Source organism: Cupressus sempervirens, chromosome 9 (genome assembly GCF_028749045.1).
Source record: "Cupressus sempervirens isolate cs-2001-9-10 chromosome 9, ASM2874904v1, whole genome shotgun sequence".
NCBI classification, from domain to species: Eukaryota; Viridiplantae; Streptophyta; class Pinopsida; order Cupressales; family Cupressaceae; genus Cupressus; species Cupressus sempervirens.
The window spans coordinates 147,530,663-147,554,212 of NC_143126.1; the positions used below are offsets into that span (position 1 = coordinate 147,530,663).

The following is a 23,550-nucleotide window of genomic DNA, read 5'->3' on the forward strand; positions in this document are numbered from 1 at the left end:
AAAAATGCAGTGGAAATTGTGCTCGGTAAATGTTAAAGTCCATCCACAAATGGAAACCCTACTGTTTAAAGTACGAACCAATTGAAAATTGGGAAAAAAATCTCAAAAATTATTAAATAAAGATGTAAATTTTAAAAAAATTACCAAATACAGTGCCAACTATTTTATAAAGTTTATCCATTGATTGAAATTTATTGAGAAATAACATCCACTTAATGCTATAGTATCCTCCATTCCACAAGAACTAATAAGTGACAGATTTTTGTACATTTTAAACTGGCACCAGGGAAGCATGGGTCACTAGATTCTCTTGGGGATGATCTTGTATCCCGGCCCTTTTTTGTTGAATTCTAATTAGTATATTATTTATTAATTAAAAAGAACTATTCATAAAAAAAAACATTGACATGAAAGAAGCATGGGTCACTAGATTCTCTCCATGTGGTTCATCTCCAACTTCCAAGCCTTTATGAAGCAACTTCTATGTTTCTTCTTGTGCAATATTCCATATTATTCTTATAACTTTTCTCCCTGACTTTGACTTTGAATTGTTCAAATGTGAAGTGCAAGTTGTGCTTGGACTATAACTTTCTCCCGGATGGCTTAAAGGAGTCGACAGTTTCTCCTTCATTCTCATCTGCAGTTGTTGGCAAAGCAATTTACAATGGCTAAGGCTCTGGTTGGGGGAGCTGCCTTGGGACTTGCCTTAACAGTGGTTTATCAAGGTGGTAAATACACGTATAAAGTTTACAAGAGCAGTGATCTCAAGGAGCTTGAGGAAACTGTGAATGGTTTGATGCCTATCCTCAATGAAATACGTGAAGTCAGTTTGGAATCGTCATCGAATGCGTGGGTACCAAAAATTCAAGAGTTTCAAAACAAGCTCCAGGAGGAAGGGAGTATCAAGAGAAGTCGAAATATTTTCAAGAGGGCAAATCACAAAAATAAGGTGAAAGAGGAGATAACCAAAATGTCTCAAAATGTGCTTGTGCCCACAATGGCATTGAATCAGATTAAACTGATGAATTCCTACCAAGAAATGAACCATTTTTTCTCCACCCAAATGAAAACTTTCTGTGGGTTAATACAAAATTTAACCTTGGAGCAAAGAAGGTGTTTCAATAATGTAACCACCAAAATTGATGAACTACATACTGATATTGATTTTGCTGGGCTAATGCGTGAGAATTCACAGCAGGATCGGGAACTTTGCCACCGACCAGATATACCGAGCCTGATGACTGGATTTGAGAAGCACGTTGAGGAATTGAAAAAACTTGTGTTGGTGGACGGATTGGACATGGTTGGAGTTACAGCGATTGGAGGAGCTGGAAAATCAGCACTTGTCACAGCCCTTTGCCATGATGATCAAATTAAAGGTATCATTAGGTTATGCTCTGTTTCTATAATTTCAAATTCATAAATCACACTAAAAGCTTTGGAATTTGATGAAGCCTTGTTTTTCCCTTCTTTTTCGATTGGAGATTTATACTATAAATTATCTTAATAGTGATATAACTTTAAGGGATTCACTTGATAAATATTTTTCTCACCCGCTTCCAATCCCACCTAAAATCTCCCACATTTGAATCCCTACCTTTCCTAGAAAAAAACCCACCATTCTATTTGGACAATATATTACCCTTTCCCCGCCCATTTTGAACTCCAAATATGATTGCACATACCCCTTGATAAAAAAAACCCATATGATTTTTCCATTACAAACAATCTTATCTTATATACACGATTCTCATGATACGCAGAATACTTTAAGGATAGAGTAGCATACATTGTGGTTTCAGAGAGTCCAGATCTCCTGAGTATCCTGAAGACAATGTGGAGCAACATTGTTGGGAGAGCAGCACCCAATTTTACAAATGTTGAGGACGCACGTAACAAGTTGCAATTTCAAATAAAGAAAAGAAGTAATGAACCGATTCTGGTAGTGTTGGATGACATTTGGGAGTTTTCTGACCTGAAAGAAGTGTTACTCAAAGGGGAGCAATACAGGACCATAGTAACTACCAGAGATAAAGAGTGTGAAAAATCTAACTATTGCAGTCACTGATTATTAATCTCCTATCATAAACGATTATTAAATTGCTGAAAACAAATTCTCAGCTAATATCAAAAAATAACACAACTGCAATTTCACTTATAAAATACGGAAAGAAATGTGCAATACAATGAACACAATATTTTCGAACAAATTGTCCCTGGAAAAACCCCTAAGGGAAAACCAGTTTTACAGATGAGGAATTATATTAAACTTCAGCAAATCAAGAGATACAAAAATTCTTTGCCTCTCACTGGCAGAACTCCGACAACCTCCTAATTTTTTCCGCTGATATTCCCCATGCTAACACTGCGCCCTTGCTAACACTGCAAGACTGTTTGCTAACACTGCAAACTGTTTCTCCAAAACTTGTATCTCCAAATGACCCAATGACCCCTTTTTATACGACTCCTGTTGGTAAACCAATGACCGAGATTAAATCAAACCAACGGCTGAGATTAAAACAACTCAACAGCCAATAATAGAATTGGTTGCAAGGTGTCCAAAAGGGAATCACTAAAATTAGTAAATAATTATCCTTGCAACAACCATTTACTAATTCTCGGCAAGTGGACAAACAACTGTCTAAACTACCCATAACTAATGTCGCTATACATAGATAAGGACGAACAACTATCCAAGCTACCCATAAATACTAATGCTATTTCTGGGTCAGAAATAACAGCTTTCCAGCTAACAATAATTAACACTCCCTCTTAGTGAGGAAGTTGTTCTGCATGACACCCATCTTACCTTTGAAGAAAATAAATTTGGCCTTTCCCAAAGCCTTCGTCAGAATGTTTGCTACCTACTCATCTGTAGGTATGTATTGTAGTCGAACAACTCCCCTTTGTACACAATCTCTGATGAAGTGATATCTGATATCTATATGTTTAGACCTATCATGAAACACTAGATTCTCAGACAACTTGATACAACTCTAATTGTCACAATGTATCAAAGTAGTCTCAACATTTTGACCAAACAAGGCTACTAACAACTTTCAAAACCATATAGCTTCACATGTCGCCATGCTAGCTGCTATGTATTCTGCTTCTGCTGAACTTAGAGCCACAAACTTCTACTGAACTTAGAGCCACAGACTTCTGCTTCATGCTAAACCAAGATACAACTCCTGATCCCAAGCTGAAACAACATCCTGAAGTGCTTCTTTTGTCTATTGTACTTCCTACCCAATCTACGTCAGTATAGCCTATCAACCTGATACCTTCACCTCAAACATATCTAATCCCATACTCGACTGTACCACGCAAATAACGTAGCACATGTTTAGCCGTTGTCCAATGCATTCTCTTTGGTTCAACCATGAACTGACTAAGAGAGTTTACTGCAAATGCTATATCTGGTCTAGTGTTGACCAAATACATAAGCGAACCAATCAATTTTCTATATAAAGTGGGATCTACATCCTTCTCCTTAGATGTATCTACCTTCCTCCAATTCGTAATCATGGGTGTAGACATGGCTTTGCAATCCTCCATCCCAAATTTCTTCAAGATTTCAATGCAATATTTTCCTTGACCAAGGAAAATCTCCCCATCTGTCTGCCACACTTCCATGCCTAGAAAGTAGTGCATAAGTCCTAAATCCTTCATCTCAAACTCTTTTGCAAGGTTTCTCTTGCAATATACGATGAGCCCTAGTGAACTTGTAAGAAATAGGTCGTCCACATAAAGAAAAAGAATGAGAATCTCACCCCCAACCATCAAGTAGTAGAGGTTAGCATCTGCTTCACTCTTCACAAAGCCCATTTTCTGCAAGTATGTATCAATGTGTTCATACCATGCTCTATGAGCCTGCTTGAGTCTGTACAATGCTTTCTTTAATCTGTACACGTGGGTCTCTTTGTTGTGTGCTACAAAGCCTTCTGGTTGTTCTATGTATACCTCCTCCTCCAACTCACCATTAAGGAATTCTATCTTGACATCCATTTGATGGATTTGCCATCCCATCTGTGCTGCAAGTGAGATTACAGCTCGTATAGAAGTATACTTGGCGAAAAGAGAAAATGTCTCCTCATAGTCTATTCCCTCCTTTTGAGAGAACCCCTTTGCCACAAACCTAGCCTTGTATTTCTCGATGCTACCATCTACACTGTGCTTTATCTTATAGATCCAGTGTGATCCAACTATAGCCCTATCTGTTGGTCTAGGTACTACCTCCCACACATCAGTTTGCATTATTGAAGAATATTTCTCAACCATAACATCTTGCCATACCTGATGTTCTGTAGCTTCTTGATAGCTAGAAGGCTCACTATCTACCAACTGACTAACTAATGCCACATAGTCATTGAACTTGGCTAGTTGTCTTCACTGTCTAGTACTCTTCCTAGGAGCTCCCACAAACTCCTGAGTATCCCTTTGTGTATCTGGAACTACATGGTTCCAGCTACCAACTGTAGAGGATGAAATGCCAACTTCTAAGTCTTCTAAATGCATTTCCTGTTGCACCTATTGCTCCATACTCTGTGAATCTTCACTAACTGAGTCTACACTCGTACTGGTAGCTGTACTTGAGCTTTGCTGCCCTTGACTTGGTCTTGGAGCTTCTGTTGGCTGCTCGCTCTGATCATCTACTGGCAAATCTTTGGATCTCCTGAATGCCTTGTCCTCAATGAACTTGACATCTCGTCTGACAATAATTCTTTTAGTCCCCGGAATGAAAATCCTATATGCCTTTGAGGTCTCACTGTACCCAACAAAGTACCCCCTCTCTGCAGTCTGATCTAACTTTGTACATGTATCTCCAGGAATATGGCAATATGCCAAACTCCTGAATATCTTGAAATGACTAACATCTGGCTTCTTCCCTATGAAAGCCTCCTCTGGTGTCATCTTCCCTAGCACCTTGTGTGGAACTCTATTCTGAATGTAGACTGTTGTATTCCACGCCTCTGCCCATAAGTAACGGGGCATGTCCTGGTCATGTAGCATAGCTCTTGCTGCCTCTGATATAGAATGGTTCTTCCTCTCAACAACTCCATTCTGCTGTGGATTGTAAGGAACAGTCCATTCTCTCTTGATTCCTTCTTTGGTACATAACTCCTAGAAGACATTTCCTTTGTACTCGCCTCCATTGTCTGATCGAAGAACCTTTATCTTCTTTCCTGTCGAGTTCTCCACAAGAGCCTTGGACTCTTGGAATCCTGAAAACCTCATCCTTAGTCTTCAAGAAGTATATCTAGGTCTTTCTAGAGAAATCATCAATAAAAGTAACATAGTACTCATATCCTCTGAGAGATTTCATCAACATCGATTCACAAACATCTGAATGTACTAGATCAAGAACACCCTTAGATCTGGTGTCACTCCTTGGAAAAGATGCTTTCGCAAACTTCCCCAACACACATCCCTTACATACATCGTCATGCTCTATGCTCACCTTTGGAACACCTATCACAGTCTCACAAAGCAATCTAAGTGCTCCATGATGAATATGTCCCATCCTCCTATGCCATAGCTCTCCAAGATCTCTAGGATTACTATTGCTCATAAGTGCCCTAGGAGTATCAAACTGCAATCTATAAAGGTGACCACTCCTAACTCCAATAGTTATGGGTGATTTCCAATCCTTGTGCTTAATCAACACATTTGTCCCTCTAAAGAGTACATTATACCCCCTATCCTAAAGAACAGATATAGAAATCAAATTCATACCTAACCCTAGCACATATAACACATCATGAAGTGGAATTATCTTTCCATTCTCCCTCTGAAACTAAACAGTCCCTTTCCTAGCAGGGTTGAGTTTGGACAAGTTTTCCATAAAAATTTGGATGTTGGTGTCCTCCTCCTCGTAACTGGAGAAGTACTCTCTAACTCCTGTCATATGAAATGACGCCCCACTATCTATATACCAAACACACTGTGAGGTTGAGCTAACCATACAAGCTATGAGTGCAAACTCATCTTCCATTCTACTGGAGAGTTCTTCTGCACTTGCTAAAGCTGCCACCTGCTTCTTACCCTTCTTCCTCTCTGGGCAATCACTGACATAGTGGCCAAACTCGTGACATCCAAAGCACTTGACCTTAGAAAGGTCCTTCTTCTTCTTCTCACTTTGTGAATTTGATCCTTTGCTAGATCCCTTCTTTGCTTTCCCTTTACTCGCTAGGGCAACGTTCTCTTGTTCCACCTCATTTTTCTGACTCTTGTTGGCCCCATTGATAAGACTTAGTCTAAACTCCTCCTGACTGAAATCAGTCCATAGTCGATCCCAACTCGGTAAAGTATCTCGTCCACTAACAACTTGAACAAAGACACTCCATTGTTTAGTAAACCCATTTAGGGCTATTCTCACTAGCTCGTCATCACTAGGGCTATCTCCAACAGCTGCTAACTCATCCTTGACAAGTCTGAGCCTGGTGAGGTAACTTGTGACATCATCTTCCTGATTCATCTGGGTATTCTTTAGTTTCTCTATGAGAATCAACTTCCTGTTGGTGGTAGCATTTTGGTATAGATTTAGAATGGCATCCCACATCTTCTTCGCCGTATCTAACTCTGCGATATGTGGAACAATATGATCCTTTACACCATCAAGGATAATCCTCCTCTCTTTGGCATCGTCCTTCTTATATGCTGCAAGCTATGTTGCATCCGTTGGTACAGGTACAACACTGGTAGCATAATCCTTGATACCATTCTCTTCCAATAATAAAGAAATTTTGGCCTTCCAGACACCAAAATTTGAGGCACCATCCAATCTATCCTAATCTCTCAAACCAGCTGAAGCCATCTCAAGGGTTTAAAGCAATAATAAATCTAAAGAGATCAAAATTTCTTTCCTAGGGAAAAACTCTTCTACCCTTAACAATGCTCTGATACCATGTGAAAAATCTAACTATTGCAGTCATTGATTATCAATCTCCTATCATAAACGATTATTAAACTGCTAAAAAAAATTCTCAGCTAATATCAAAAAATAACACAACTGCAACTTCACTTATAAAATACGGAAAGAAATGTGCAACACAATGAACACAATATTTTCGGACAAATTGTCCCTGAAAAAACTCCTAAGGGAAAACCAGTTCTACAAATGAGGAATTATATTAAACTTCAACAAATCAAGAGATACAAAAATTCCTTGCCTCTCACTGGAAAAACTCCGACAACCTCCTAATTTTTCTGCTAATATTCTCCACTGGTATCCCCACGCTAACACTGCGCCCTTGCTAACATTGCAAACTATTTCTCCAAAACTTGTGTCTCCAAATGACCCAATGACCCCTTTTTATACTACTCCTGTTGGTAAACCAACGATCAACATTAAATCAAACCAACGGCTAAGATTAAAACAACTCAACAGCCAATAATAGAATTGGTTGCAAGGTGTCCAAAAGGGAATCACTAAAATTAGTAAATAATTATCCTTGCAACAACCATTTACTAATTCTTGGCAAGTGGACAAACAGTTGTCCAAACTACCCATAACTAATGTTGCTATACATAGATAAGGACGAACAACTATCCAAGCTACCCATAAATACTACTACTATTTTCGGTTCAGAAATAACAGCTGTCCAACTAACAATAATTAAGAAAGAGATCATCAAGTCCATCCTACCATGTTTCAACAAAGGCCATTAACCCCTGCCATCCTTGCAAGAGGAGCATGCCGTCTCACTTTTCTGCCGCTGTGCCTTTGACATGTCCACTATTCCAGATGCACATAAACAACTACTGGTCAAACAGGTATCTTATAAATTATCCTAATATTGATTTTAATGAAAGCTTAGTTGTCCTCAGTTGTCTTCCATAGATCTAAATGAAAGCTTAATTTGGCCCGACTAATCTGTAGGTACAAGCAGACTGTAAAGGTTTTCCACTAGCTCTTTAGGTAATTGGTAGCTCTCTCAAAGGTGAGACCGACTGCGTTTGGGAAGCTACCCGGGATGCGCTTGCAAGAGGAAAAGCTTCACATGATAATCAGATTAAAGTCCTTCTTAAAAGGTTGGAAACAAGCATAAATGTGCTGAGTCTGGGTGAAAAGCAATGTTTCTTAGACCTGGCTATGTTCCCAAAAGGACGATTGATTCAAGCAAATGTATTGTTGGACATTTGGGTGTATGTCCGTCAGATGAAAAGAAGCGATGTTGTTCTTCTTCTGTAAAAATTTGCAGCTCGCAATCTGTTGGATTTGAAGAGGGATCCCTGGTAAGGAACATTGCTCCCCCAGTTGTGATTTTCTAGCTGTTTTCAATTTGTGCTAGATGATAAATTCATTAGGGTCCTTTGGTTCGTGGAACATGATCTAAATTGGCTTTTTAATAATATGGATTTGAAATTTTTTGGGTTGGATTCAAAATTGGTAAATTGACTAAAAGAGGGGCAAAAAATTTTATTGAATACCAAAGAGAACAAAACAACATAAGAAACAAAGAGCACTAAAGAGCTTTATCCTGGTCCACAAGTTGATCGAGCTTCTAAGATAAATCAAGGGGAAGCATCCTATGATCAATAATGTTCCAATCCAACACATGCTCGGAGGCCCATTTTGCCAAGCAATCAGCCACACTATTCCACTCACGAGAGATATGCATAAAAGACACTTGAATAATCAGAGCCAAATGCCAATCCACATCCACAAGATTCCATCTATTCAATAAATTCACAATCACATGGGAATCAGTCTCATGGGTAATCCTTCTTCAGCCACATTGACAACACTGTTCCACTGCAACCAAAATAGCAAGGGCTTCTATGAGGTTATTTGTATGATAACCTTTGTAGATAGAAAACAAAAACTGAACATCACCATAGCTATCACACCTAACTCCCCCAATACCAGCTGGTCCATGATTGCCCCGACAAGAGCCATCAATGTTGATTTTAAGAACTACAGATAGAATACTAGACTTCTAATTTTGTCAAAATTACGTTATCATACTTCCCATTAGCAACTAGGAAATGAAAATCAAAACCTGGTTATGTTTTTTGTCTAGTGTAAAAAAAATTAGATTAGACTATTTTTTTGGAGTCTGCCTTCAACTCCAACCTTACACATAAAAATGTATCTTTCCACTCATCTTTCGAGTGAAACAAATAGTTTAAGTAAAATCCCAAAAATAAAAACTGAGATTTGTTAAACCTTGATTTGATTATTTCAAGATTTGTAGGATAACTCCAAGAACCAAACAGACCTTAGATGAAAATTGTTAAATATGTAGATATATTAATTATGAGATTTGGACATTTTATGTATTTTCCCTGAGTTTGATCACAAACCTTCATTTGGAGTGGAGCAAGTCAAATTTATATTTTAATGCTATTTTAAATTTTCACGAGGAAGATTGGGTTTCAAGGACAACCATTTAAAATCACTAAAACCGTTCATTATAGATTATTTCAAATAATAACAGGATAAAAGTTGAAACGCAGAGGGGAGGTTTTGCCTCTAAAGAACACTGAATTCCTTTTTATTTTCACTTGATTTCTTACAATAATCTGCTTTCCTCACGTATGATGTCAGGACCTCAGAAAGCACAGATGACTGCATGAATAGTTATTGTTTCTCCCAACATGATGTAATGAGACAATTGGCTCTGTTTTTCGCGGAGCAGGACAATCAGACTCGTTTGAGGAGGCTGTATATGCCTCTAAAGCAATCTGGATTACCTTCAGATTGGCATACTGATGGAAATTATTCATCTAGAGCTCAGATTGTTTCCATTCACACAGGTAACTCCTCTAGCTGCTCCTCTTTATTGTAATTCAAATATTCATGCGGTATTTCCCCCTATCCAAAACATGGAAAATTTGTTACTCGGGAAATTTTTTGAAACATAATTTAGTTATAGGATAGCATTGACTTAAATGTTTGTTGGGAATGCATAGGGGCAATGAAGGATACAGAATGGCCCATAGTGGAGTTCCCTGAGGCGGAAGCTCTGGTTTTATATTTCAGTGCAAGTGAATATTGCATTCCAAAATTTTTGGACACAATGACAAAACTCAAGGTTCTCATAATCCATAATAACAATGCAAAACGGGCCAAGCTGAGTGGATTGGTTCGTTTCCAAGCACTTCCTCAGCTTACAACTCTGCATCTTGAAAGGCTGATTGTTCCTCCTCTACATGAGGACTGCAAAGCTCTGAAGGGCCTGCAGAAGATATATCTGAGTCTTTGTGAAGGGCTTGGTAAGGATAAAATGTTCAACTTGCCCTCACTTTTGGAATTTAATGTGGAGGAGTTGTCAGCAGGAATATGTTGTTCAAATTACTTGGAAACATTGGCAATTACTCATTGCCATAGACTTAAAAAGTTACCAGATGATTTGGGGAAGCTTGGATCACTGAAGGTGATAAGGCTGTGTCAATCTCCAGGATTGAAAGCTTTGCCTCCTTCCATCTGCAGTCTTCCGAGACTGGAATTGCTTAACATCTCATCGTGCATGGGTTTGAAGGTGTACAGGAGTGAAAGCCCCGAATTGAAGAAAATCCTTCAATCCGTAGGCCAGATGGCGTCCCTTACAAGGGTGATTTGTGATGAGGACAATCAGCAACTGTTCAAAAGCAATTTCAGGCCCCATCTCAGAGTTGAAGCTGTGGTAGGGAAATTCGATTTGAACTGGCTATTTTGGGGAACGGACTGAATTTGGAACTCAAAGTAAGCTTTTTTGATAGATCCAATATCTCGTCTGTTGGATGATCCATGAATATTTGTATGGGGGATTTTTCTTGGGTGCAGCAGTTAAATTATGAATCTCTCCCTTTCCGTTGTCAGATTTGTCATGAGTATGGTCATTTACTGCGTCAGTGCCCCCGTAACTCAAGTTTCAAAGGAGTGGATGGTTCTACAGCTAGCAATACTGGTGGTTTGGCACATACTACAGGGAAAGGACAATCTCAAATGGCTAATACTACCAAGGGGATGAATCCGCAAGATGCTACAGGTAAGGGTAAGGCTCAAATGCAGGATAAGGATGGATTTACCCCTATTCGCCCTCGTGCTAAAGGCCATGGTCAAAAGAGGCCTTTGAAAGAAAGATTATCTGATTCAGGTTTTAACCGCTTTGAGGTGTTGGATAGTATGGTTCTAGAGGAGGGTATTCCTCCTCCTATCTCTTCTGATCCAATTTGCCCAAATGAGAAATCTGTTCCTAATGATGCTTGTGGGGCATCCCAAGTTGTAGTATATCAGAACTGTGAGGGCCCTGTAGCTCCTGTGATAGAGGCTCTGGTGACTCCTGTAGTGTTGGAGGATAATGATGTTGTTTTAGCTGACTTGGTTAAGGATGTGCTACCATCAGGTAAGGGCAAGGGTTCTCCTCTCCCCTTGGGGTTGATGTCTCGACCCTTTAAGCGGGCTTCTTCTACTCCTCTAAGGAGTGGGCACAAAACAGACCAAGAGAAGATTAAACTCATAGGCGATATATTGATTGAGTCTGGTTCAGTGAAACCTTTGGATTCTCATTTTCCCAATTCTACCCAATGATGATTATTCTCTCATGGAATGTAAGGGGGTTGATTAGCATCCCTAGACAAAAGGCTATTCATAACTTGGTGGTTGATCATAGCCCTAATGTTTTTTGTATCCAAGAGACTAAGCTCTCTGTGGAGTTTATGGTCCAACATGCCTCTAGTATTTGGTCTCATGGCCAATGCCAGTGTGTTGGGGCAACAGGTAGTGCGGGTGGTTTAGCTATATTTTGGGATCCTCAAAAAATTTCTCCTCTTGGCTAGATGTCTTCTCGCTCAGCTCTCTCTATGGTAGCTTCTGCTCTAGACTCAGGAGAGGTAATCATGGTTACTAATGTTTATGCACCTGTTGATCTTGTGGGAAAGGAGGAACTTTGGGAACATATTCAATATGTTAGAAATTGTCATCCTTATCATCCTTGGGTGTTAGCAGGGGACTTCAATTCAGTTTTAAGTCTGGAGGAGAAGCATGGTGGTTTGGCTAGATTGGGGCCTTCTTCTGCTCTTCTTCGGCAACAGATATCTCTTTTGCATCTCTCTGATGTTAAGCCTTCTAATGGTCTCTATACCTGAAATTATCGCAGGACTGGTGTTGCTGCTATCTCAGAACGTCTGGATAGATTTCTTGTTTCTTGCTTCTGGGTTAGTGTCACCCTTACTATCTCTTCAGAAATCCTTGATTGGAGGGGTTCAGATCATTGGCCAATCAAATTTTCTACTATAGGGGCTTATGTTCCGAAGCATCCTCCTTTTAAGTTCCAGTTGATGTGGCTTCGGAACTCCTCTCTTCATGATTGTGTTTTCTGTTGGTGGAAAGATGGTGCTCTTGCATATGGTACTGCAATGTTCTCATTTTCTAAAAGGCTTCAATATGTTAAAAGGCAGCTCAAGATATGGAATAGGGATTGCTTTGGGAACCTTCACTTTATGAAAAGGCCTGCTCAAGAAGATCTTGATGTCATCACAAGGGAGATTAGAGATCGAGGTTTCTCAGAGGCTCTTGGCAAGGCTGAATCCCTTGCTTCTAGAGCTCTAGAAGAATGGGAACTTTGAGAGGAAATTTTTTGGAAGCAAAAGGCTAGAGTTGATTGGCTCCAGGAAGGTGATCGTAACACTGCCTTTTTTCATAAAATAGTGCAATCTCGCCAGAATCAGAGCACTATCTCTTCTTTGGTTAATTCTCAAGGTATCCAACTGAATTCCTTGCCAGCTTTGTTCCAGGAGGTTGTTTGGTACTTCTCTACCCTCTTCTTTGAGGACTCTCCTCCTGCTGATAATGAAGAAAATCTTATTTTGTCCTGTATTCCTTCCCTTATCACTCAAGAAATGAATGATTATCTCATGCGTCCTATTTCTTTGGAAGAGCTGGAGGAGGTGGTCTTTGGCATGCCTAAGGGGAAGGCTCCTGGTCCTGATGGCTTTCCAGTTGAATTCTTTCAGGAATTTTGGGACATTATTAATCATGATTTGTTGGCGGTGGTTAAAGAATCCTATGCTAGCAAGTAGATGCTTCGAGCTTTGAACTCTACATTCTTGACTCTTATTCCTAAGAGAGAGGATGCTAATCAATTGGAGTGTTTTAGACCAATTGCCTTATGTAATGTGGTTTACAAAGTTATTACTAAGTTGATTGTTGAGAGATTGAAAAGGTGGCTTCCCATTATTATCTCAGAAGAACAAGGTGGTTTTGTTGCTGGCAGACAAATTTTGGATGGGGTGGTTATTGCTACTGAGGCTATTCACTCTATGGTTGCTTCTAGGGAGAGAGCCATGTTTGTTAAGCTAGATATGGCTAAGGCCTACGATAGAGTTAAATGGAGCTTCCTAAGGAGTATTCTTCTTTCTTTTGGATTTAGCTCTGACTGGGTGAGTTGGATTATGAGTTGTGTTGCTTCTGCCTCTTTTTCAGTTCTTATTAATGGTCAACCTTCTCAACTATTTGGTGCTTCTAGAGGCCTCCGCTAGGCTGACCCTCTCTCCCCATATCTATTCATCATCATGGCTGAAGGCTTGGGCAGATTCATTAAGCATCAGGTATCCCAGAATTCTATTCAAGGCTGGTGGTGGGGTAATGGCTTACCTTCTCTTTCCCATCTTCAATTTGTTGATGATTCTGCTCTTGTTGGTCTTGCTAGGATCGAGGAAGCTGAAGCCTTTCGACATGCTTTGGACGTTTATTTGGCAGCTTCAGGCCAGAAAGTTAATGAGCACAAATCTTCCATTTACTTTTTTAACACTCCTAATTCTATTCAGCATAGGATTGTTGGTATCCTATGGTTTCAGATAGGATCACTTCCTTTGACTTATCTTGGCATCCCTATTGCTGTTTCCAGGCAGCCACATCTCTTTTGGAAAAATTTGATTACCAAGCTTCAGGATAAGGTAAATCATTGGACTCATAGATGGCTTTCTACTGCTGCCCGGGTTACTCTTCTTCAAGCTGTTATCCAAGCTCTTCCTACTTATCGAAGCATGGTTCACGCTGCACCTATTTACTTTCTCAAGGAGTTTGATGCTCTTTCTCGACGATTCCTTTGGAGTGGTAATTTGCGTAATACTAAATGGAGCCTAGTTAATTGGGCAACTGTTTGTAGGCCTAAAAAGGAGGGTGGTCTTGGTCTTCGATCTGCTCTATTGAGTAGTCAAGCTTTGGCTGCTAAACTTTATTGGCAATGGTGCTCTAGACAACATCAACTTTGGGCTTGTATTATCACTCATAAATATTTTCATGGTGCTGATCCTTGCTCTATTTCTGCACTTCCTCTTGAAGGTCGTGGCTCAATGGTTTGGCATACTTTGAAGACAGGTGAGATGTTGGTAAAGAGGGGTCTATTTTGGATATGTAAAGGAGGTTCTCAGGCTTTGTTTTGGTCTGATGCTTGGGATGGATTCCCTTCCATTTTATCCATATACCCTCATCTTCAACCTCTTTGTGACTCTTTTCTTGCCGTTGGATGGGATAAAGTGGCTCATTACAAGAGTCCTTATCAATTGGGACCTGTTGTTGGTTACAGATGGAAGCATTCTTCTGATTGGCCTCCTGGAGGTACAGACATGGATCGTCAGGAGCTTTCTCAAATTCTGGCCTCTAGAGAGTGTTCTTCTTTGCTTGGTCCAGATGTTTTGGCTTGGGGCGGTACCTTGTCTGGTAAATATCATGTCTCTGCTGGGTATCAGGAGATAACTAGACAATTATTTGGGGATGCTGAGGTCCCTTGGTGGAAGCAAGTTTGGAATAAAGTTTCTTGGTCCAAGTGCAATTTTTTCATGTGGCTAGTGGCTCACAACCGTTGTCTTCCCTAGGATAATCTTTGTAAACATGGATTTCAGGGCCACTCTTATTGTGTTTTGTGTGGTAATGGAGAGGAGTCTATCTCCCATTTGTTCTTCCATTGCTCCTATTCTACTCAGATATGACACCTTTGGTGGAGCGCTTGGGGTTGCTCTTGTCGGCATGCTTCCTCTTTGCCTGAGTTTTGGGCCCGCTTGGGTACTGCTCCCTCCAAGTCTTCTTTTCTCCATGCTGCTTGGATTGCTGGCCCATCTTTCATGCTTTGGCATATTTGGTTGGAGAGGAATCATCGTATATTCTAAGATGTTCGGCTTGGTGTTTTGCATCTTTGGTCGAAAATATCACATTCTCTTCAGGAAACTATTCTTGTGAAGTGTGAGCTTGATGGGGGTATGGATCCAGTTGATCTTGCTATCTGTAATCGCCTCAATTTTCATCTGCAGGATGGGGATACAACTCATAGGTTTCCTTCTATGTCTAGGAAGCTTCACCATTAGAGGAAGGGTCGGGTTAACCGGGATGGGCACTGGACTCCTCCTCCCTCTGGAGTTCTGAAAATTAACACTGATGGTTCTTCCTGTGGGAATCCTGGTCCGGCTGGTATTGGCGGAGTGGCTCATTGTAGTTCTGGGGATGTTAAATTTTTCTTCTCAGTTCATAAGGGTGATTATACTAACAATCTCATGGAAGCTCAGGCTATCTTATATGCTGTGGAACAATGTTGCTTGCGGAGATGGAGTAAGATTATCTGTGAGTCTGATTCCCAGGTGGTGGTGAACATGCTTTCTTCGCAAGAGCTTGAGGATGTTAGTTGGCAGCTGGCCACTGTTGTTAAGCAGATTCTTTTCTTCTCTTCCTCTTTTCAGTTCATTAGGTTCACGTATATTCCTCGTGAATGAAATAGAACTGCTGATTGTTTAGCCAAATGGGCATCTAGTCATGATCCAGGTTGGAATATTAGGGATAGGAGGCAACTGTCCTTTGAGATGGTGCAAGAATTTGATGATCTTATTGCTGAGGATCGAGCTCTCCTTGTTGTATTTCTTTCTGTCTTAATAAATTTTTACCCCTCTTTTTGCACAACAATCAAATCCACGATAGTCACATTCATATTCTTAAATTCATATAAGAAATGTAGAAGAAAAACATTTATTGCTTGTTGAAACTTTGCATGTTCACCAGAATTTTTTTAATAATTTAAAGATTAAACTAAATTAGATTACAATTTTTTATTTAAAAAATTACTAATTAAAAATCCTAATGAATGGTGGTCCTTGCATAGACATCACGTGAAATTTACACCTTCCATATTGACATTCCTTTTAGTTTCCTCAATTAGGTTTTTTAGGAAGTTTTGGCTTAGTTCATCAAGTTTCACAATGTTGTACAAGTTTCTCTGGGGCTCGTCTCTGAATCCATAAGTCTTGGATGGGAGGATCAACCACTTGACTAGTTTAAAAAATATAATTTCCAGTCGGGAGGTCCTCACAATATTGTTAGGTATCTTGGTATCCCTTTCTCCATTGAACCTTCTCTTAAAGATTCGTGGCTTTTGGTTAAGGAAAAAATACCAAAAAGTTAAATAAATGGTACAACAGATCGTTATCCCTGTCTAGTAGAGTTCAGGTTTGCAAAAAAATCCTCTCCTCTTACAACATATATTATGCCTCTGCCTGGATGTTTAATAACTACCAAATCCATGAAATTCAAAAGGCCATCAGGAACTATCTTTGGTTGGATGGAAAAGGTAACAAGAAGCTCCATGATGTTAAATGGGAGTGTTATCACATTGACAAGCTCTTTGGGGGTTTAGGGCTGAAGGACGTTAAAACTGGGGGCTTAGCTCTTGCCTCGAAATGGATCTTTCACTATTTGGATGGGGATGATCCTTGGAAAGTTCTTATTAGAAGTAACATTGAAAGGGGTTTCCCTAAGAATGCTAAATTTTGGATCACACAATTTGCTGATATTTTTCAAAAAGACGGGCTTATTATGTGGGATGATCTGTCATGTTGACTCCAATAGCTTTTTGAGCATTAAATGGTTGGATGGAACCATTATAACTAGGCTAAAAGCCAAGAATATCTATAGTGTTATTGATTATAATGATTCCATCATCAACCATGTCAATAAAGTTTGGTACACTAATCTTGTTGTATCCTCTTGGAAGAAATACTTTGATAAGCCATAGAAAAGCACAATTGATCCTAAGATCAAATGTTTTAAATGGCTATTAATTTTGGATAGGCTCTCCATTAGAAAGGACCTTTTTGAGATGCATTATTATACTATCTGTAGAACTCTGAAAACTGGGAGGCATATTTTCTTTGATTGTAGCTTTTCTAAAGAGATCTGGCTCATGTTTGGTGTCTCTTTTCCTACCAAGTTTAATAATTTTGAAATTATTATTGGTCATATTGATGGGATTAAGAAGGATACTCATCTTTTCTGGAACATTTTTTGTTCTAACATTCTTTGGCAAATCTAGGAATGCAGGAATAAGGAAAGGTTTCAAAACATTCCTAGGGTTCTTATTGAGTCTTTTCAAAGACTCACTCAGTTAAAAATTTTCTTGGAGGTTCATATTACTATGAAAGTTGATAAAGACAAATTTAAAAGACTTCTGAATACTAGTTATGTCACCTTCTTCACCATTGAGCTTAAGGATGGGCACTTATGGAGGAGGCATATGGAAAAATTCCAACATTTTGAGCAAGCTATCAAGCAGTTGAATAAGGAAGTGAGGAGGACTAATAAAAACACCACTAGAAACATGATCATCTTGCTCAATCAAATTTAGAACCAAAAGAACATTATTTGGATGGAGGGCAGTCTGGGTTGGATAGCATGGGTGGATGCTCATTAAGATCTGGTTCATTAGTCCTTTTTTGTTTCTAATGTTTATGGTTTATTACTTTACTCTTTGATACTCTCGTGGCGAGGCTTCACCTTATGTATTTTTGAAACTCTTTGGTGAAATTTTGTATTTTGATCTCCCTATATATAATACAAAAAAAGTTGTGTAGACAAAGCATACTACCATTAGTTTCTCCACAAAACACGTATGCAATAATTAGTTTTATTCTACATAAACATGATAGTATGCAAATATGCATAAATCAATAAACTGCATTGCATTGCCACAAGGGGTATCTTTTAAAAATACCTACAACACAATAACTTTATACATTATAGAAAGATTATATTGAAATGCATAAATGTAGCTAATTGAAAAATTGGTGAAGTAAACACACATAGATTCATATATTGAAAGTTGTTGCAATTGAGACTCTTTTTTTCTTCTAATAATGGTATATGTTTTTTTTTTCAGTCTTGAATATTGATCAAAAGAGAATGGTGGCTATATATGAAGGTTGTCTAGTGATTTAACTCTTGATATAATTATAAAAGTCAAACCTTGTTGTTCTATTGGACTAATATCAAATTTTTTTTTCTAAAGTGTCAATCCTTGGATTTATGTAATGAGAGATCCCATGACATGGATGGTGGTATTTGTCTATGATTACCCAAGGATATAAGTGCTATAGGTAAACCTTTGCGTCGTCTTGGTCCCAAGGTGGGTCATTGCAGTTATCAAATCAGACAACCACATATAGAGGTGGTTCTAGGAGTTTACAACCCAATGTATGCACAATATCTACCACCTCCCCATGTGATCCATTTTCAAGGCCCATTTGAATTCAAAGGTTTGTTGTTAATATTGTCTATTGGCCTTTACATAGCAAGATTTCTTTTGGAAGTCAATCGACATCACTATCAAGGTTTGGTTGTAGGTGTTCTCTTACTACAGTACTAAGTGTAGCAGAAAGATTGAGTAACTTTTGCATATTTTTGTTGTGTAGCCCAACTAATTTTTTTGTAACACGAGTTTAAATTTGAGAGCTCAATTTATTAAATTTTTTTGTAAAATGGGGAATATAGCTACATTATCTCTAAACAATGATAGGTGCAAAAATGAAGCTCAATGGGAGGTATTGAGATTCAAGTATCTCGTCATATTAGAACCAAAACAAAGAATTGAAGAGGCATTCTTTTAAATAGTTCAATTGCCTTATATGTGCTTCTATTCATCATTCAACACAATACTGATATAGTTCTCAACCTATGGGTCTTAGAGTAAGTTGCTACAATAAAATGGAAGGCTCTTAAATTTAGTACTTGTAAGTTTGGTTTGGTGTGTCATATGAAATGACTTCATCTTTTTCATGGGAAGGATCATGGATATCACTCTCAAATGGTTTTACATGCTTTTTTCTATTTTTGCAAATTCATAAAGAGTCGAGGATGGCTTTACTATGGAAGAATAAAGATTTGTTATTGTCTTTGACTATATAACTTGTACATCTACTTTGATGTCATTAATTTTCATTTTCTTTATTTATGTATGAATAATACAATATTCGTTAATGGTTTATTTATATTGTAGTCTTGTTAAATTTATAATGATCACATAAAACATACTTAAAAAAAGATTTACATTACCAGTAAAACTTAGCCTTAAATGGGGCACGTAAAAATAATTTCATAAGTCATTTATGTTTGGAACTAATTTGTTGGTAGTTTATTAGCTCACAATAATTTGTTGGATTATTGAGAAGTTTTGGGGGATGGAAACAAAATACATTTATAACAATATAGGCATTTATGGTAGGGGATCATACCAAAAGATAATTCAAAATTGGTATGAGCTTGTGGACTGTCACCCAATTAAAGAAATGTTTTTTCTATTAAAGTCTAAAAAGATATGCTTATTTAAACATTTTAATATATTTTTTTCTCATTAATTTCTTAGATTCCTTGTGTGTGCACACGCGCACGCACGCGCGCGCACACACACACACACACACACATTTTAAACAATAAAAATATTTTATACTTTTTCTTTTTTTTTTAATCTTTAATAATCAAATAAGTACATAACATTTTAAACTTCATATTTTTTATTTATATAAATTAGTCTAAAAAATTATATCCTGAACTCTTCACCTAAATAAGGAGAACATTATTAACTTGTGGACTACACCCAATTAAAAAAAAAATGTTTTTTTCTCCAAAAATATACGCTTATTTTCACATTTTAATATTTTTTTAATATTAATTTCTTGAATTCCTTGCATATATATATATATATATATGTATATGAATTATTTTTATCAATTAAAAAAAGAAGAAGATATTTTAGACTTTTTCTATTTTTTAATCTTTAATAATCAAATAAATACATAACATTTTAAACTTCTAAAAATCCATAAAAACTCTACAAAATGAAAAATATGTCTTTGAATTTACTTCTTATTGTTTATTTATATAAATTAGTCAAAAAAATTATATTCTAAATTCTTCATCTATATAAGGAGAATATTATAAACTCCATGAGAACCATTTCCCTTTTTTTATATTTGAGCCTTATCTTAGTTCATCCATTGCATACTATACAATTTTGTATAATTGATGAACATATTTCTTACATTCATAATTCATTAAACTTGTATTATTCATAGTTTTTTAATACTTAAAACATCACAATAAATCCAAAAGAAAAGTTAGACCAATAATTGTACATTAAGAATCAATAATTACACATTACATCATATTTTGTTTAATAAGAATATAACATAATATACTTTATTATTTTTAAAAAATTAATAAATATAATTTATTCAGTTGCCCGTGGCTAAATAGCCGAGGATTTGCACCAGAGATGACTGTCATCTCTGGTGCAAATCCTCGACTAGATAGACATCTCCTATTCAGTTGCTATTAGATTTTCAATTATTAAAATACTCACAACACTTTTTTTTCCTAAATTAGACAATAGATCAAATACTCTCATATAACTATTAATACTATAGTATATAAAATATTGAACTTCATAACTGCTTGATACCTACTCAACCATTGCACCTTTCACAAACCCTAAGAACTGGCATTTAAACCACCCACTACCATTTAAACCAACCTGTATTTCATGATAGTGGTAGTTCCACCATATAAACATTTAGTTACACAATCCTGACAGAACTGAAAAACATGAAAAGCAATGCTGAGCTATTATATTTGGCATCTGATCAATGACATAATCACAAACAACCTGCCTGTCAAAGTCATAAAACAAAACCAAATGAAGAACCTTTAATTACACTGTAATGTTTGAGCGGATTAATAAACCAATCAATGAATTATGACACTTTCTAATTTGAATCAAAACAAATAGCAAGTTACAGAAAACACCAATGCATTGGCATGAGCTCTAAGTAGCTAAAACGAGAATAAATTTCAATTTGTTGAATAGATTGGGAAGTCAAATCCTCTTGGAACTGATCTAGAAGCTGCCCAAAGTAGAACAGAAGGAAGGATTTCAGGGAAAAAGAAGAAAGAAGAGATTTTTCTTGAACGGGAGGGAAGGTTACAGATCAGATTATTCCTTAGTTCTTAGTTCTTAATCTAGTCAAAGAGATTCAGTTGTAAAATTCGTACACCTGCATTGCCTAGATGAAACAATTTCGAAAAAGACCTCCATTTAAAAAAGATTACATATTCTCTTGTATATGATTCAGACGCTGGTCAAAAGAGGAAAGTGGAAAGAAAAATAGAGATTTCAATGCGAGTTTCAATCAATGCATGATACAAACCAAAAATATAATCTTGTAAACAATTGATGAAAACATTAACAGCCCGAGTTGAATTTCTAATTTGAATCAAAACAAACAGCAAGTTACAGAAAACATCAATGCATCTGCGTGAACTCAAAGTAGCTAAAACGACAATAAATTTCAATTTGTATTGTCAAAAACATAGGCCATGAACTCTTGCTTGGACCACTGAGCCTTTTGAGCTCTCTTTTCTGCATCATGTGCTCTGCTTTTGCTTAGCTCCATATCATGACATGAAAAGCATGTCCTCCTCTTTTTCCAAAGCACCCCATCTACCACCACAACACCTCCAAATCCAGCCAAGCAAACAGCATACCAATGCCCAAACAAATCACAAGCATGTATGTCTGGTGTACAACCATAGTTTGAATTTCGCCAATCATATTCTTCAATCTTGGTGGGAATACCATCCTCTCTTCTACTCTGGTTCGAGTTGAAGTCTTTTTGGAATAATAATAATAAAGCAGCTATCTAATATAGGATAAGAAATAATCGCTCAAGTTTGATTTGATTGTGAGATCTGATTTGATTGTGAAATCTGATTTGATTGTATGAATCTAATTTGATTCTAAAATTCATTTGTAAATCTGATTCGACACTGCATGATTGAAAACTTAAAACTGTTGTTTCAAGGTGCGGACAGGTTTATATGAAATGCCCACATATAATAGCCTATCGGCTAATTAGTATTATTATTTTATTAAGATACATTGGTTGTGGTCTGTGGCTATTGAGTCAACCATTTTTAAATTCGCTGCACAAACATTATTAAACATTTTATCTTCTCTTTATAAATTGTAGAATGAGGTCTATTTATATATTGAAGTTATAAGAATTTGTTTATCAAATTTACTGTATAATTCTATGATGTCGAAATTTTCATAGGTATGTCAAATTTTATTAAGTTTAATTTGATCGAATCTTTTCAATAAGATTATATTCTTAATAAGTTTGCTTTGATTTTAAGGAGAATGTGAACTTGTTGTAAGTGTAAGATATCTATAGAGTATTATTTAATATTTTTAATCTTTACATTTCAATAGATAATAGTGAAAGGGCAGAACAAGTGTAAAATTATAAAGTTTATTAGATCAATCTAATGGGTTACAAAATGGGAGCTTATCTAAAAAAATAATGTTTATGTTGTCTTGACTCTTTAGCTTAATACACCCCTTTGTATCTTTAAAAAATCCATCCCTTCTACTTAACAGAACTAGTTTAGTGGATCTCTCACCCTAATTTTTGATGGTTTAGTGGACAAGTAGTCGAATACTTAGTCTATGGATTCTCTTATGGTGCAAGTCAGGAAAACACTTAAAATTATAAAAGATAGGGTTAAGGGTTCGAATAGAACCTCCTTTGGAAATATTTTTAAAGGGAAAGGATATGTTACTAATGACCTTAAGGATATACAAAACACAATGGAGAAAGGGGATCATAGTGAGAATATTTGCAAAAAGGAAAGAACCCTAAGAGATAGATGGACTAAACTTAACAACCAAGATGAAGTTTTTGGAAGCAAAAATCAAGAATTCAATGGCTTCCTAAGGGAGACATGAATACCAAGTTATTCCATATGTCCCCCTTTAAGCATAAAAGAAGATGCAATATCTAGAAGATGCAACTACCTAATGGAAGCTTCACTAAAAAGGAAGAAGACTTTGGTGATATGGTTGTTAGATCCTTTACTGAACCCTAAGTTAATGAGACTATTGATTTATTAACTTCTATTTCCAACAATTACTTATACCAATATAAAACTATTGATCTATTATATAATAGAATTTAGCCCAATCTAATAAACATTTTTGGGCCTCTTATCCTATAATGTTTGCATGCAAATAAAAATAAACACTTTCCAAAGTTTTCTCCTCTCCACAAGAAATTTGCTTGGCGAGTTGTCAGAGCAAGGGGAAAGTGACCAACCTCATTACATTTGAAATAGATCAGGGGTGGTTTTCCTTTGTATTTACGTTTACCTCTTGATAACTTTCTTGCAAGCAATGCTTCAAGCTCTTTCGGATCATCTTTAGATTTAGACTCACTTTCATCTTTAATTTTTTGTTCTTTTTTTGAATTTCT

At 37.1% G+C, this 23,550-nt stretch overlaps 1 pseudogene across 1 annotated transcript; it reads left to right on the forward strand.

The window, feature by feature from the left end:
• Positions 1-650: 650 nt before the first annotated feature.
• LOC149537945 (putative disease resistance protein At5g47280) lies at positions 651-10,740 on the forward strand (annotated as a pseudogene). Its single transcript, XR_016356508.1, has 7 exons — positions 651-1,379; positions 1,764-2,037; positions 5,576-5,585; positions 7,639-7,776; positions 7,883-8,238; positions 9,554-9,762; positions 9,919-10,740. The product of XR_016356508.1 is annotated as a putative disease resistance protein At5g47280 (transcript).
• The last annotated feature ends 12,810 nt before the right edge of the window (positions 10,741-23,550 follow it).